A 15191-nucleotide genomic window follows, 5' to 3' on the forward strand; every position below is an offset into this window, starting at 1 on the left:
TGCTCGCTCTTTTGCTATGGCTATGCTGCGATACCTACCACTTGTTTTATCATGCCTCCGATATTGATAAGCCAAGCCTCTAACCCACCTTGTCCTAGCAAACCGTTGTTTGGCTATGTTACCGCTTTGCTCAACCCCTCTTATAGCGTTGTTAGTTGCAGGTGAAGATGGGAGCTTGTTCCATGTTTGGAACATGGTTATTTTGTTGGGATATCACAATATATCTTATTTAATTAATGCATCTATATACTTGGTAAAGGGTGGAAGGCTCGGCCTTATGCCTGGTGTTTTGTTCCACTCTTGCCGCCCTAGTTTCCGACATATTGGTATTATGTTCCCGGATTTTGCGTTCCTTACATGGTTGGGTTATAATGGGAACCCCTTGACAGTTCGCTTTGAATTAAACTCCTCCAGCAAGGCCCAACCTTGGTTTTACCATTCGCCACCTAGCCTTTTTCCCTTGGGAGTCGCACATCCCGAGGGTCATCTTTATTTTAACCCCCCCGGGACTGTGCTTGTCTAAGTGTTGGTCCAAACTAGAGCCCCTTGCAGCGCCACCTCGGGGAAACTCGAGGGCTGGTTTTAGTTGTACGGATTGCTTATCCGGTGTTGCCCTGAGAACGAGATATGTGCAGCTCCTATCGGGATGTCGGCGCATCGGGTGGTCTTGCTGGACTTGTTTTACCATTGTCGAGGATGTCTTGTAACCGGGATGCCGAGCCTGATCGGATTGTCTTGGGAGAAGGAATATCCATCGTTGACCGTGAGAGCTTGTGATGGGCTAAGTTGGGACACCCCTGTAGGGATTTGAACTTTCAAAAGCTGTGCTCGCGGTTATGGGTAGATGGGAATTTGTTAATGTCCGGTTGTAGAAAACCTGAAGTTGATCGTAATTAAAATACATCAACCGCGTGTGTAACCGTGATGGTCTCTTCTCGGCGGAGTCCGGGATGTGAACACCATGTTGGAGTTATGCTTGACGTAGGTTGTTTCTAGGATCACTTCTTGATCATAGTTGTTCGACCGTGCTTTTTCCATCTCTTCTCGCTCTCATTTGCGTATGTCAGCCACCAAATATGCTAGTCGCTTGCTGCAGCTCCACTTCATACCTTTACCTTGCCCATAAGCTTAAATAGTCTTGATCGTGAGGGTGTGAGATTGCTGATTCCCCATGACTCACAAATACTTCCAAAACCAGTTTGCAGGTGCCGATGTTACCGAGCAGGTGACGCAACCAAGCTCAAGGAGGAGCTCGATGAAGATCTCGTTCATTATGTTGTTCCGTTTCTAGTTGATCAGTAGTGGAGCCCAGTTGGGACGATCGGGGATCTGTGTAGCATTTGGGGTAGTCTTCTTTTATTTTGGGTTCCGTAGTCGGACCTTGTGTGTATTTGGATGATGTAATGCTTTATTCATGTAATTGCGTGAAGTGGCGATTGTAAGCCAACTATGTATCCTTTTCCCCTTTATTTATGTACATGTGTTGTTGGCGAAGATTACCTCACTTGCAACATTGCTTTCAATGCGGTTATGCCTCTAAGTCGTGCTTCGACACGTGGGAGATATAGCCGCATCGAGGGCGTTACACCCTAACAAAGGGATCCAGAGGGAGGCCTAGTCCTCGGAGGAAGTGGGAGACGAACACGACGCTTTCGTTGGGTTCAGGAGTAGGGACGACCTGCCCTCGGGCGGGCAGCCGATGCGAAGTTTCGGCAGTAAGATATCTGGCCTCTCTCAACCTCTTGATGTCCTCCTCCGTGATGGAGGAAGGCATCCACTGACCTTGAAGGTTGGATCTGGACATATTTGAAGGTCCGAAGCACCTGACCTGAGCTTTGGGTGTTGGAACTCGAGGCGGGAGGTGAATTTGATTGAGCACGAGAAGGAAAAAATAAAAAGCCTTGTCCTCTTTATAAAGAGGGTGGATATCAAGCGTCCTCCTCGTGGCCGTTTGGGACTTGCCTAAGATTTAGGGGTCCTACTAATAGGCGCGGTAAGGTTACCCACGGCTGTATTAATGGGAATCCCGTAATAAACGGGACACGATCTCTGCTTCGACAAGACGTGCCAAGGAAAACGCCTCGCGAAACACGCTGAGATTGGTTATGAAAAATGATTCGAATAAAGACCTGGCTGTGGTGTGATGTCACACTACGGGGTACCTCAGCAGATTAGATTTATGGAAATATTATTCTCTCTACGATGGTATGTGGAACTTGTTTTGCAGAGCTGGACACGATCCTTGTGTTCAAAATCTTCTATGAAGTATTCGGAGGAGGAACCCGCCTTGCAATGCCGAAGACAATCTGCGTGCCGGACTCATCGTCATTGAAGCCTGGTTCAGGGGCTACTAAGGGAGTCCTGGATTAGGGGGTATCCAGACAGTCGGATTATATCCTTTGGCCGGACTGTTGGACTATGAAGATACAAGATTGAAGACTTCGTCCCGTGTCCAGATGGGACTCTCCTTGGCGTGGAAGGCAAGCTTGGCAATACGGATATGTAGATCTCCTTCCTTGTAATCGACTCTGTGTAACCCTAGCCCCCTCCGGTGTCTATATAAACTGGAGGGTTTAGTCCGTAGGACCAACAACAACAATCATACCATAGGCTAGCTTCTAGGGTTTAGCCTCTTCGATCTCAAGGTAGATCAACTCTTGTACTACTCATATTATTAAGAACAATCAAGTAGGACGTAGGGTATTACCTCCATCAAGAGGGCCCGAACCTGGGTAAACATCGTGTCCCCTGCCTCCTGTTACCATCCGACTAGACGCACAGTTCGGGACCCCCTACCCGAGATTCGTCGGTTTTGACACCGACAGACGGCAAGGGAGTTGCCGCGCCCGGTAAGATGGCTGGCGGGAAGAAGCCAAAGAATGGACCCAAGCTTGAGACTGAGTGCTTTTATTGCAAGGGAAACGATTGCTAGTATCACTGACGATGCAGGGCTGAAGGAATTGCTAGTATCACTGACGATGCAGGGCTGAAGCCAAAGAATGTTCAAATGCTGCTAATGTTACAAATTCTTCACATGCCTCATCAGAGGACATTGCTAGTGTCACTGACGATGCAGGGCTGAAGGAATTGTACACGACAGGCATGTACAAAAGCCTCAAAGGGCATCAGGCTATTTGTGATGTGCTTAAAAAGCAGATCCTCAACAGGAACCCTAGGAAAGAGGGTATCGCCTTTGAGAGGAAACTCAATGCTGATGATACATATTGGAAGCCTGAGCAGTACCCCAAAACTACATGGGTTGCTGCAAAGGGACCTCCAGTTGATCCATCTAACTTATATGGATTTGCATGTGAATCTCCTCATTCTGATGATGAGTCAATTGACTCCAACTAAAAACTGTTCAAAAATCAGAATGGTGAAGTATTTGCTAGATATGTTGGCACTAACTGCAGGAACGGCTCCCCTATGAAGAAAATCTGGGTTCCCAAAAGATGCCTTGAAAATCTTCAGGTGAATGTCATCATGACGCCACCTGTGAAGAATAGGAACCCCAGATCAAATAACTCATATGGATCAAAGTCCTCATATGAACATCATCATGCTAACCCGTCTATTTCATAGGGAAGATCTAAGGATTATGGATATGTGCATTATTCTTCAAATCATTATGTCCATAAGTCCTCGAAGAATTTCTCTGCTTACTCTTATGCTTACTCCAACCCCTCTTATGTGAAACAAAATGGACTGGCTTCTATGCCATCCTTTTCGTATGGAGCTCCCAGAATGATTAACTCTTTGCCACCCCTTCAGATGTGGGTGGTGAAGAAAAAAACTAATCTCTTCTGCATGGTCAGGTCTCCAGACACGCGTAATCGTCTGAAGAATTTGTTGGAGACCTGAGCAATGCCTGAAAGGATGCATGCTAACCATGAAGAAATGAACTTTCATTTCTCACGTCCTCATATTGCGTTATTAGTTCGTTTACTTGATGAAATTCATCTGATCAATTGATGTCATATTCTTCACTGATGAAGTATATGAGTTTGTAAGCTGCACTAATTCATCTGCAGGATGATCAACCCAAAGCCACTGAGTGGTTCCTCGATAGTGGATGTACAAATCACATGACTGGTGACAAGAATCTATTGATGGATGCTCCGTTATCTTCGTCGCATCTGAAGCATATCATCTTTGCTGACAAAGGCAAAAGTCAGGTACTGGGTCTAGGTAAGGTTGCGATTACAAAGGATCGACACATGGACAAAGTCATGCTTGTTGAGTCCTTAGGATACAACCTTATGTCTTGTGATCTTGATATGGTTGTTGTCTTTGGCAAGTACCGTTGTGTTGTGGTTATGGAAGTTGACAATTCCAAAGTCTTCGAAGGCTTTAGGAGAGGAGACCTATATATTGTTGATTTCTCTACAGGACCACAACCAGCCGTGTGCTTACTTGCAAAAGCTTCAGAAGGCTGGCTCTGGCATCGACGACTTGGTCATGCAGGCATGAGGAATTTGCACACGCTTGCGAAGAAGAAGCATGTCATTGGCATCGAGAATGTCAAATTCCTCAAGGATCACCTATGCGGAGCCTGTGAAGCTGGGAAGATGATGAAGGCCAAGCATCCAGCAAAGACTATCATGACCACCACTCGCCCATTTGAATTGCTTCACATGGATCTCTTTGGTCCTAATCATTATTCTGCTATTTCAAATGAAGCATCTCAATATGGCTTTGTTATTGTTGATGATTATTCTCGCTACACATGGGTACACCTTGTTACTTACAAACATGAAGTGCAGGAAGTCTTCAAACGATTTTCCTCGAGGGCTTCGACCAACTTTGGTGTGAAGATCAAGCACATCAGAAGTGACAATGGCACCCAGTTCAAGAATTCTGGTCTCGATGACTATCTTGATGAACTTGGTATTACTCGTGAGTTATCTGCTCCTTACACTCCTCAGTAGAATGGCATCGTGGAGCGCAAGAACAGGACTCTTGCTGAGATGGCTCACACTATGCTTGATGAATACAAAACGCCTCGTCGTTTCTGGACTGAGGCAATTGATACTGCGTGCCACATCATCAACAGAGTATATCTCCACAAATTCTTCAAAAAGACTGCCTATGAACTCCTCACTGATAAGAAACCCAATGTAAGTTATTTCAAAGTCTTCGGTGCTAAATGTTGGATTAGAGATCCTCATCACAACTCAAAATTTGCACCAAAAGCACATGAAGGTTTTATGCTTGGTTACGGAAAGGACTCGCACACCTACAGAGTCTTCAACAACGTTCTTCACAAAGTTGTTGAAACTGTAGATGTGCGGTTCGATGAAACTAATGGCTCGCAAAGAGAGAACCTACCTACTGTGATAGATGAACCAGCACCTGAGGAAACTATCAAGTTTAAGGCTACTGAGGATGTCATTCCTACTGAAGAATTTGCTAAAGAATTCATTCCAGAACATGAAGAACGTCGAGCTAATGCACCTGAAGAAAATGCTGAAGAAAATGGTGCTGAAGAAAAAGCTGATCAAACTCTTCAATGACAACCAGCTCATCCTCGCATTGCAAAAGAAGTGCAAGTTGAAAAGATCATCAATGACATCAAAGCGCCAGGTCCTCTCACTCGCTCAAAAGCTTCACATTTGTCTAACTTTTGTGGGCAGTATGCTTTTGTCTCTATTACAGAGCCCACTAAGGTAGATGAAGCTTTTCTGGAGCCTGAGTGGATTCAGGCCATGCAAGAAGAATTACATCAGTTCGAGCTCAACAATGTCTGGGAACTAGTCAAACGTCCAGATCCTCGCAAGCACAATATCATCAGCACAAAGTGGATCTACCGCAATAAGCAAGATGAAAATGGCCTTGTGGTGAGGAATAAGGCACGGCTTGTAGCTCAAGGCTACACACATGTTGAAGGAATTGATTTCGATGAAACTTTTGCACTTGTTGCTAGACTTGAGGCTATTCACATATTACTTGCTTATGCTAACCATCATGATATCACTTTATATCAAATGGATGTGAAAAGTGCATTCCTCAATGGTAAGCTTGAGGAAGAAGTATATGTTGCTCAACCCCCAGGTTTTGAAGATCCAAAGAATCCTGACAAAGTCTTCAGACTCAACAAGGCCCTCTATGGCCTCAAGCAGGCCCCATGGGCTTGGTATGATACCTTGAAGGAACTCTTCGTGAAGAAAGGCTTCAAACCCGGTTCACTCAACCCTACTCTTTTCACTAAATCTTATGATGGTGAATTGTTTGTGTGCCAAGTATATGTTGATGATATTATCTTTGGCTGTACTGACCAACGTTATAGTGATGAATTTGCCTATATGATGAGTGAAGAATATCAAATGTCTAGGATGGGAGAGTTGAAATTCTTCTTAGGTCTTCAAATTTGTCAACAACACAATGGCATATTCATCTCTCAGGAGAAATACCTCAAGGATGTACTAAGGAAATTTGGCATGCAAGATTGCAAAGGCGTCAAAATTCCTATGCCCACAAATGGCCATCTGTGCACTGATGAAAACGGTATTGACTTCGATCATAAGGTATACCGCTCCATGATAGGCTCCTTATTGTACTTATGTGCATCTAGGCCAGATATAATGCTTAGTGTTTGCATGTGTGCCCGATTTCAAGCTACACTGAAGGAATCACACCATAAGGCTGTGAAGCATATTCTTCGATATCTAGCTCACACACCAACACTTGGATTATGGTAGCCCAAGGGCTCGGCTTTTGATCTTGTTGGATATTCTGACTGTGACTATGCTGGTGATCGTGTGGATCGCAAGTCAACATCTGGTACATGTCATTTCCTCGGACGATCTTTGGTCTATTGGTCCTCAAAGAAACAGAACTGCATATCACTATCTACTGCTGAAGCTGAGTACATTGCCGCTGGTTCTTGCTGTGCCCAATTTCTATGGATGAAGCAAACTCTCAAGGACAACGACGTCAACATGAAGAATGTGCCTCTCTTCTGTGACAATGAGAGTGCCATCAAGATTGCTCACAACCCAGTTCAGCACTCGAAGACAAAGCACATTCAGATTCGTCATCATTTTCTTCGTGATCATGTGTTGAAGGGCCACATTTCTATTCAGCATGTGAAGACTGAAGAACAGCTAGCCGATATCTTCACAAAGCCCTTGGATGAGAAGAGATTTAGCAAGTTGTGGTGTGAGCTAAATATCCTAGAATCTTCGAATGTTCTTTGAAAAGGACACTCATCCTAACACTTATGCAAAATTGATGACTTAGATGTGAAACACATGAAGAAACGTTTTTCTTCAATCAATGAAGAATAACACTCTTAGTGTGAAGAAATTAACGAAGAATTTGATTCTCAGAACCCTACGATAATTGTATGCGGTGTCTGAAATCATCATTCTTATACGGTGGGTCACGCCACCACCAAAAGTTGAAATTCCTCAATTATTCATATTCTTCAACTTTGCATTGTCTTCCCTTGTCCCGTCGTTTTTTCTTCATTGGCTATATATATATGAGTTTATGTCCTCTACAACATTCACTTATTGCTATTTCTTCAAGTTGGTTTTCTGCTAAGTGAATGTGATCGGACCCTTCCCCTCTATGCTATACTCAACCCAATCTGTTCACAAATTCTTCATGTGCGTTCTATTTGAAACTCGTTCAAAATCTTCACTGTGTCCTTGTCAGCTGAAGAAATTGCGAACGGAACTTTAAAACCTATCTTATCGAAATTTTCGGTTTTGCCGCTCAAACCATTCCGCATCCCACGATACACTTATCCACTCATCCACGATCTAACACGATCTCCACCTCTCACTACGTGGGTGACACATGTCATGCGAATGAGAAGGGTCAGGAGCACGTTCGTCCAATTTCTTCGGGCGAGCAGTTTTTCACCGTGGCTATAAATACCCCTCCTTCCCTTCCTCACTTCTTTTACTCCGCTCGACCTCTCTCTCCAGCTTGAGCTTCTCAAACCCTAGTGCCGCCGCTACTTCATCACCGCCGGTGAGGAAGAGCTTCACTGCCTCGACCTCGTCGCCGACGTACTCACGCCGACCGCGGACATCTTCACGCCGCCGCCGCCATAGCCGTCTTCCTCCGCCAAGTTAGGGCGTGGAAGATCTGCACAGACGAACTTCACATCTCCTCACTCCACTTCGTCGTGTTCTTCGTCCAGGGTAATTAAAAGTCACTTTTACTACCCTCGTTGATTCGAATGATTATCTCCAAAATCTTCAAAGGTGTTTTTCTTCATAGAGTCACACACTAAAACACCTCACATATTATCCGTTCTTGATTCATTTCTCTAAGCCATGATTTTCTTCAAGATTCCTCAAATGTGTGGATTTTTATTCTACACATCTCTGGAACCTAAGACAAAGAAAGCTTAGCGAAATTCTTCAAGACTCATCTGGTCAAATTCCTCAAACTTGTTCTTTTTGAAAAACCTTCTGAGAACGCATATGACCTCTCCAAATTCCTCGCAACTATACTCTGTTCACAGGTACACATGTCAGCTGCTGAATCACTAGGTTCTCATCAACTTAACTCATTTGCGGCGTTCCTCGAAGAAAAGTTGCATACTTCTTTAGAGAATTCAATTGTTCAAATTCCTCAACTGAAGAAAATGGCTGATGGTAAGAAGCCACAGAAGGGAGGAAAGAGGCCTGAGGTAAATACAATGTTTGAGATCCCTGATGACATATATGCTGGGTACTGCACACCTACTGAGGAAACCAAGAATGAGCGCAAAGTGCGCAAACAGAGGATAGAGAGGAGATGGGGAAGAGAATGGAGGGAGTACATATATGTCACTCCTAAGTACATGAAGAAATTCGCACTCAATCCTCCATGCCCAAGAGCTCCATTGGCACCTGGCAAAATAGCAGATCCCACCAGCCTCAAGCGCGGTGAGGACTATCCTGATGAGTGGGCCAAGCGCCAAGCCAAGCTGGCTAAGCAAGCTAGGGAAGCAGTGAGGAAATTCAATGAAGACTCTGCTGCTGCTGCTACCTCTGTTGAGGCCTCTGCTGTCAAGCCAAAGAAGGCTATGTCTAAGAAGCCTGCGCGCAGGCCAAGTTCCTCAGCAATGCACTCACGGCCAGAATCATCAAAGCCCTCACGGCCAATTCCTCATGCTGCTCCTGTTCCTCCAAAGTCCTCAGCTCCTCCGCCAAAGCCTTCAGTTGTTCCGCCTAAATCCTCAGCACCTGTGCATCTCGCCTCGTGCCAAAGGACTGCCAGCATCTCCATTGCCTCAGGTGTCTTAGCTAGTTCCTCAGCTACACCAAGTTCCTCAGCTGGCCCCTCACTGCTGAAGACAAAGGCCACTACTGGAAGAGGTCCTCGCCCAAGTCCTCAAAAGAAGCAAGTCGCTTTCCAAGTGCCGTCTGATGAAGACGAAGCTGATGATGATGAACTTGCAGAAATCATCAGAGACAGGCAAGTCAGGGCCGCTAGAGCCAAAGGATCAGAGGTGCCACTGCTTTTGGATCCCAAGCTGATCCTCGACTACATTGATGATTGGCACAAGGACCCTAACAATCCCTTGCCTGACTTCAAGCTGACTCCTGGCCAGAGTCACATGCCGACCCACTTCATTCAAGAAGAGAAGTGGAAATTTGAGAAGGCTAGGCAGATCAAGAAAGCGCAGTACAAGAAAGAGTGCTATCTAAAGAAAAACGTTGTCTCTATGACAACTAAAGAACTTGTCACTATTCAGACTGAGATTAAGAAACTCAGTGATGACTTTGACGCATATCGCACTGATTGGCTTGGAGCCAAGGTTCGTTTTGTGAAACTTGCGGATAACTTCACTTCTAATGTTGCAGCCCCAACGCAACAGGAAATTCCTTAGGATGAAGCATCTGCTCAGCCTACTGAAGAAAATGCCAGCACCGCTGATGACAATCAGGCTGCTGAAGATAATGTGAGTTCCAGGGCTGATGACTACATTCCAGCCACTGAAGAAAGTGCCAGGGCACCCACTAGTGGTGTGCCTGAAGAAACTGAAGAACTCAGGGCAACTACATCAGTTGTTCCTGAAGAAAATCAACCAGATTCCTTAGATGCTCCTGCACCAACTTGAACTCCAATCCTTCCATCTGCATCAGATGTGAAGAAGACCAAGCCTGCAGTGCGTGCTGCAGTGAAGAAAAGGAAAGCATCAGCTGCTTCAGATTCTTCAGCTCCAAAGAAAATGAAGCCTATGACAAGCTCATTTGCAAATCTGATTGATGTTGTTCCCATCTCAACCAGGCCATCAAAGGACCTTTTTCCTGTTGATGAAGAATATGTGATCCCCAACGGATCTGATGAAGAAACTCCTTCTGCTGCTTCATTTGAACCATTGGATGAAGAAATTGAAGTGGATGCGATCCCTTCAACACCTATCATCTCCTCGCATATGCCTCAGTTCACAGCTGAAGAGGCTGGCGTTGAAGAAATGGAAGATGAAGATGTGGACATTGGCTGCTCCACACCCATAATCAGTGATGAATTCTGGGAAAGTCAGCATCCAAACTCACCAATGTTCACCCCTCTACAGCAAATTCCTCAGTCCCCCACACAAACTGTACACATGGGCTCTAAAGAAACTCATCCCAATGCATTTGTCCATGAGGAAATTCCAACCACTAGCGCTGAAGAAACTGCTGCTGCTGAACAACCAATGACACAGACTGCCACTGAGGAGGAACCGGAAATTCCTCAGCCTGGAGAACCTGTGATTGAGATTCCTGAGGTCGTGATGCAACTCACTGACACTCCTCTGCCGAAGCCAAAGGATCCATTCTCACGCAAGCAAAAGTTCAAGGCTGATGATTTCTTCGGTGAGCACGTATTCTTCGAAGATTACAACCCATATGACTCTGCTCGCATTAGGAAGAGGCATTTCTGGACTGCTAGTCAAGCCAATTTCTATTCCTCAGTGCTGTTCAACAAGGAGAAGATCTTCTACCATGAGCATATTCCTCACGTGGATACGGAATCTCTGTCGTGCTTTGCACCAGTCCTTAGTGTTCTTCACGACACTGGACTGCTCAACTTTTGCTCTGACATCTACGATTGGAATGAAGAACTGATTCTTCAATTCTATGCAATGCTGCACATCACCGGAGATGCTGAAGATGTGAATTCATGGGTGCTGGACTGGATGTCTGAAAACACTCACTACATTGCACCAGCCTCTGAATTGCTTCGTGCTCTACCACTCAGTCCTCCCCTTGAAGAAGCTCGCTGCATCTACAGTAAACCTGAGCTCACACATCATTACATGCAGGTGCTGATGAAACCTTTGAAACCTGGTCAGGCACCAAGAACCAAATTCCTCATGAAGGAATTGCTGTACGTGCCCAGAACTGTCTATCGTATTCTTACGAGGACAATCAGTCCCATCAAAGGCCATGACTCATCTGATGAGGAAATTGTTGGCATCATGAAGAATCTGGTATTCAACATCGTTCATGGCATTCCTGTCAATTATCATGATTTCTTCATGAGGACTATGGCCAATGTTGCATTGTCTCCATTTGAGCTGAAGCCTTATGCACCTTGGATCATGAGATTCCTCAGGACAAGGTCTTCACTCAACTACAAAGCTGATTTCCAGAATCACCTCAGCTACTTGCCCCCCATTGAAGTCCTCAAGCAGACATATTCCTCAGTTGATGGAAAGGGCAAGGCACCAGCTGTAATAGATGAGGGCATTCGTCCATTGGATGGTCAGTTTCGCAAAGCTGCATCTTATTCCACCAATGATGACTCTGCCACACATGACTCTGCCAATGCACCCAAGTCCACTCCTCAAGCCACTGCTTCGCGTGTGATGACTGACCGTGAACTTCTGCTAAGTCTTCACCAGAAGGTGGACCAAAATCACAAATGGGTTAAGCGTTAGTTTGGTTCACTTCTTCACAACATGACTGCCACACACAATGCAGTGAAGAAAAACCACTACTACCTCCATAAAGTCTTCGGTCGCACCTGGGCAATCCTGTCACATCTGTATAGTGAAGAAGATTTGAAGAACATGGGTCTCAAAGAAGATTTTGACTGGTCTGCACCTCCACCGAAGAAATTCAAGAAGGTCCAGGTTCCTTCTCTGGTGGCCAGCTCATATTCTTCATTGCGTGACACTGATGAACATGAAGATTTGGACGACACTGCGGCAGGCCCTACATCAACAAACGACCCCAACAACGCTGGCGCTCCTTCTTCAACATGATTATCTTCAGGGGCGTTAGTCCTCATTTTCGATCCTTTTGGTCATTCAATGACAAAGGGGGAGAAATATGAGTTAGTCTTCAAGCGGGTCTACTATATGGGCGTTTTTTTTGCTAAGTTACAACTCTCGTTCTTCTGAAACTTTATTGGATCGAGTTGTAATCTTAAACCCGATGGTGCTCTGATACTTTTGATGCACTGTGCTCTGATACTTTTGATGTACTATTCTGCATGCTTATTCCTCATTAATATTATTGCATGCATGCTGAATTTCATCAGGCACCATATTTCATCATGCATTTCAAATTCTTCATATTATATGTTAAATGCGTGTATGAATTACAAGATATAGGGGGAGATCTCCATGATTCAACTCTTCAAGTGTGCAGTGCTTCAAAAGCAAATTCCTCACTATGCACATCTTCAGGGGGAGTTCTTCTATATCTTGCAATCAAATTCCTCAATATCAGTATTTACACTTCATATGTTTATCCCCGTTGAAAACTTAACCTATATTGTCATCAATCACCAAAAAGGGGGAGATTGTAAGTGCATCTAGTGCCCCTTAGTGATTTTGGTGTATTGAAGACTTATAGGTTAAGGGACTAATGCGTTTGTGAGTGTACACAGGTCTATAAGTCTATGAGGAGTTTGATATTTACAGGAAAAGTCGAATCCTAAAAATGAATATCTTTGACTGAAGATTTTGGTATTTCTGAAGACTTTGAAAGTGAAGAAAATGGTGTGATCGTGAAGACTTGATATTCATTCGAGGAATATGAAGCGTGAAGAATTTTGTTTTCGTAGTTTCATTTTCTCTTTCTTGAGTCATAGGAAACACCGTACTGTTAAAGGGGGTCGAGGAAATACTAAGGAAAAATTTCCATGTGATGCTCAACTCAAAATCCTACACCTACCAATCCCTTCGAGTGAAGCCATTGGAAATCTCATACAGTTCAGTCCATTTCTTCAGTGATAGAGACGAAGTTCTTCTGGTCTCTGAGGAATTTGTCCTGACTGAGGAGTTAGGAATTCGCCAGTGCGGATTGCCTACACAGTGAGGAACATGATAGCCCTGAGGATTTTTCTACTCAAAATTCCGACCGTTGCTGTGCTATGTGCTAGCTGTCCCAAAATATCTATCCACCTAACGGTCATATCATTGAAGGGCATTTATGTCTTATCATGTCGGGCTGCTCCCTAGGCTATAAATAGCCGCCCCCCTACAACCACTAGCTGGTTGGCTGCTCCGAGAGAAACTGACACTTGTCATTTGAGAGCAACCCATCCTCTGAGGACTTTGAGCGAAAATCATCACGTGAGGAAAAACCAAAATCCCAAAACCCAAACACCTACAAACCCCAAGTGATTGAGCATCACTAAAGAGATTGATCCTGAGTGGATCCGACGCTTGTTACCTTTGAATACTGTGCTTCTTCCAGACGGTTAGGCATGATGGTCTAGAGCATCCAAGAGGAATTGTGGATCGCCAAGTGACCAAGTTTGTGAAGGTTAGGAAGTCGCCTGAAGACTTACCACGAGTGATTGGATGAGGTCTATGTGACCTTAGTTCAAGGAGAATACGGTGAGGACTGGGTGTCCTGAGCTGCGTGTTCAGGACTAGGTGTCTGGGACTGTGTGTCCTCGAGTTTAAATACTCAGCCGCTCCAACCAGACGTACAACTGAGACAACAGTTGGAACTGGTCTACCAAATCATTGTCTTCACCAAGCTTACTGGTTCTATTTCCTCAACTCTTTCATTTCCTCATAACTGTGTTGTGTGTTTGTTCATATCTGTGTTTGAAGACTTTGACTGAAGACTTTCTTAATTTCCTCAGTTCAATTTCTTTAGTCTGTTTGTCTTCATCCTGTGTTATCCTGTGATTACTCTTCCTGTACTCTATGCCTATCTTCATTTCATCATGATGACTATGCTTGTATTCTGTTATGTTTACTTTTGAGTACTTATTCCGCTGCTAGTAGTTCTTCGCTAAGGAATTTCCTCACCGGCAAATTCCTCAGTGAAGAATTTCATAAAAATCGCCTATTCACCCCCTCTAGTCGATATAACGCACTTTCACTCAATAATTGTTATTTAGTACCAGCTTTGAGCATGAACATTATATCTGGATCTCGTTTAATGCGATATGGCTACTCATTTAAATCCGAGAATAATGGTTGTTCCATTTATATGAGAGATATGTTTTATGGTCATGCCCCGCTGGTCAATGGTTTATTCTTGTTTAATCTCGAACGTGATGTTACACATATTCATAGTGTGAATACCAAGAAGTGTAAGGTTGATAATGATAGTCCCACATACTTGTGGCACTGCCGCCTTGGTCACATTGGTGTCAAATGCATGAAGAAACTCCATGCAGATGGACTTTTTAAGTCTCTTGATTATGAATCATTTGACACGTGCGACCCATGCCTCATGGGCAAAATGACTAAGACTCCATTCTCCGGAACAATGGAGCGAGCAACCAACTTATTGGAAATCATAGATACTGATGTGTGCAGTCCAATGAGTGTTGAGGCTCGCGGTGGCTATCGTTATGTTCTCACCCTCACTGATGACTTGAGTAGATATGGATAAGTCTACTTAATGAAACACAAGTCTAAGACCTTTGAAAAGTTCAAGGAATTTCAGAATGAGGTAGAGAATCAATGTGACAGGAAAATAAATTTCTTGCGATCAGATCGTGGGGAGAATATTTGAGTCACGAATTTGGCACGCACTTAAGGAAATGTGGAATTGTTTCACAACTCACGCCGTCTGGAACACCTCAGCGTAATGGTGTGTCCGAACGTCGTAATCGCACTCTATTGGATATGGTGCGATCTATGATGTCTCTTACCGATATGCCGCTGTCATTGTGGGGTTATGCTTTAGAGACTGCCGCATTCACTTTAAATAGGGCTCCGTCGAAATCCGTTGAGACGACACCGTATGAATTATGGTTTGGGGAGAAACCTAAGCTGTCGTTTT

The sequence above is a fragment of the Triticum urartu genome, chromosome 3 (assembly GCF_003073215.2).
Source record: "Triticum urartu cultivar G1812 chromosome 3, Tu2.1, whole genome shotgun sequence".
Lineage (NCBI taxonomy): Eukaryota > Viridiplantae > Streptophyta > Magnoliopsida > Poales > Poaceae > Triticum > Triticum urartu.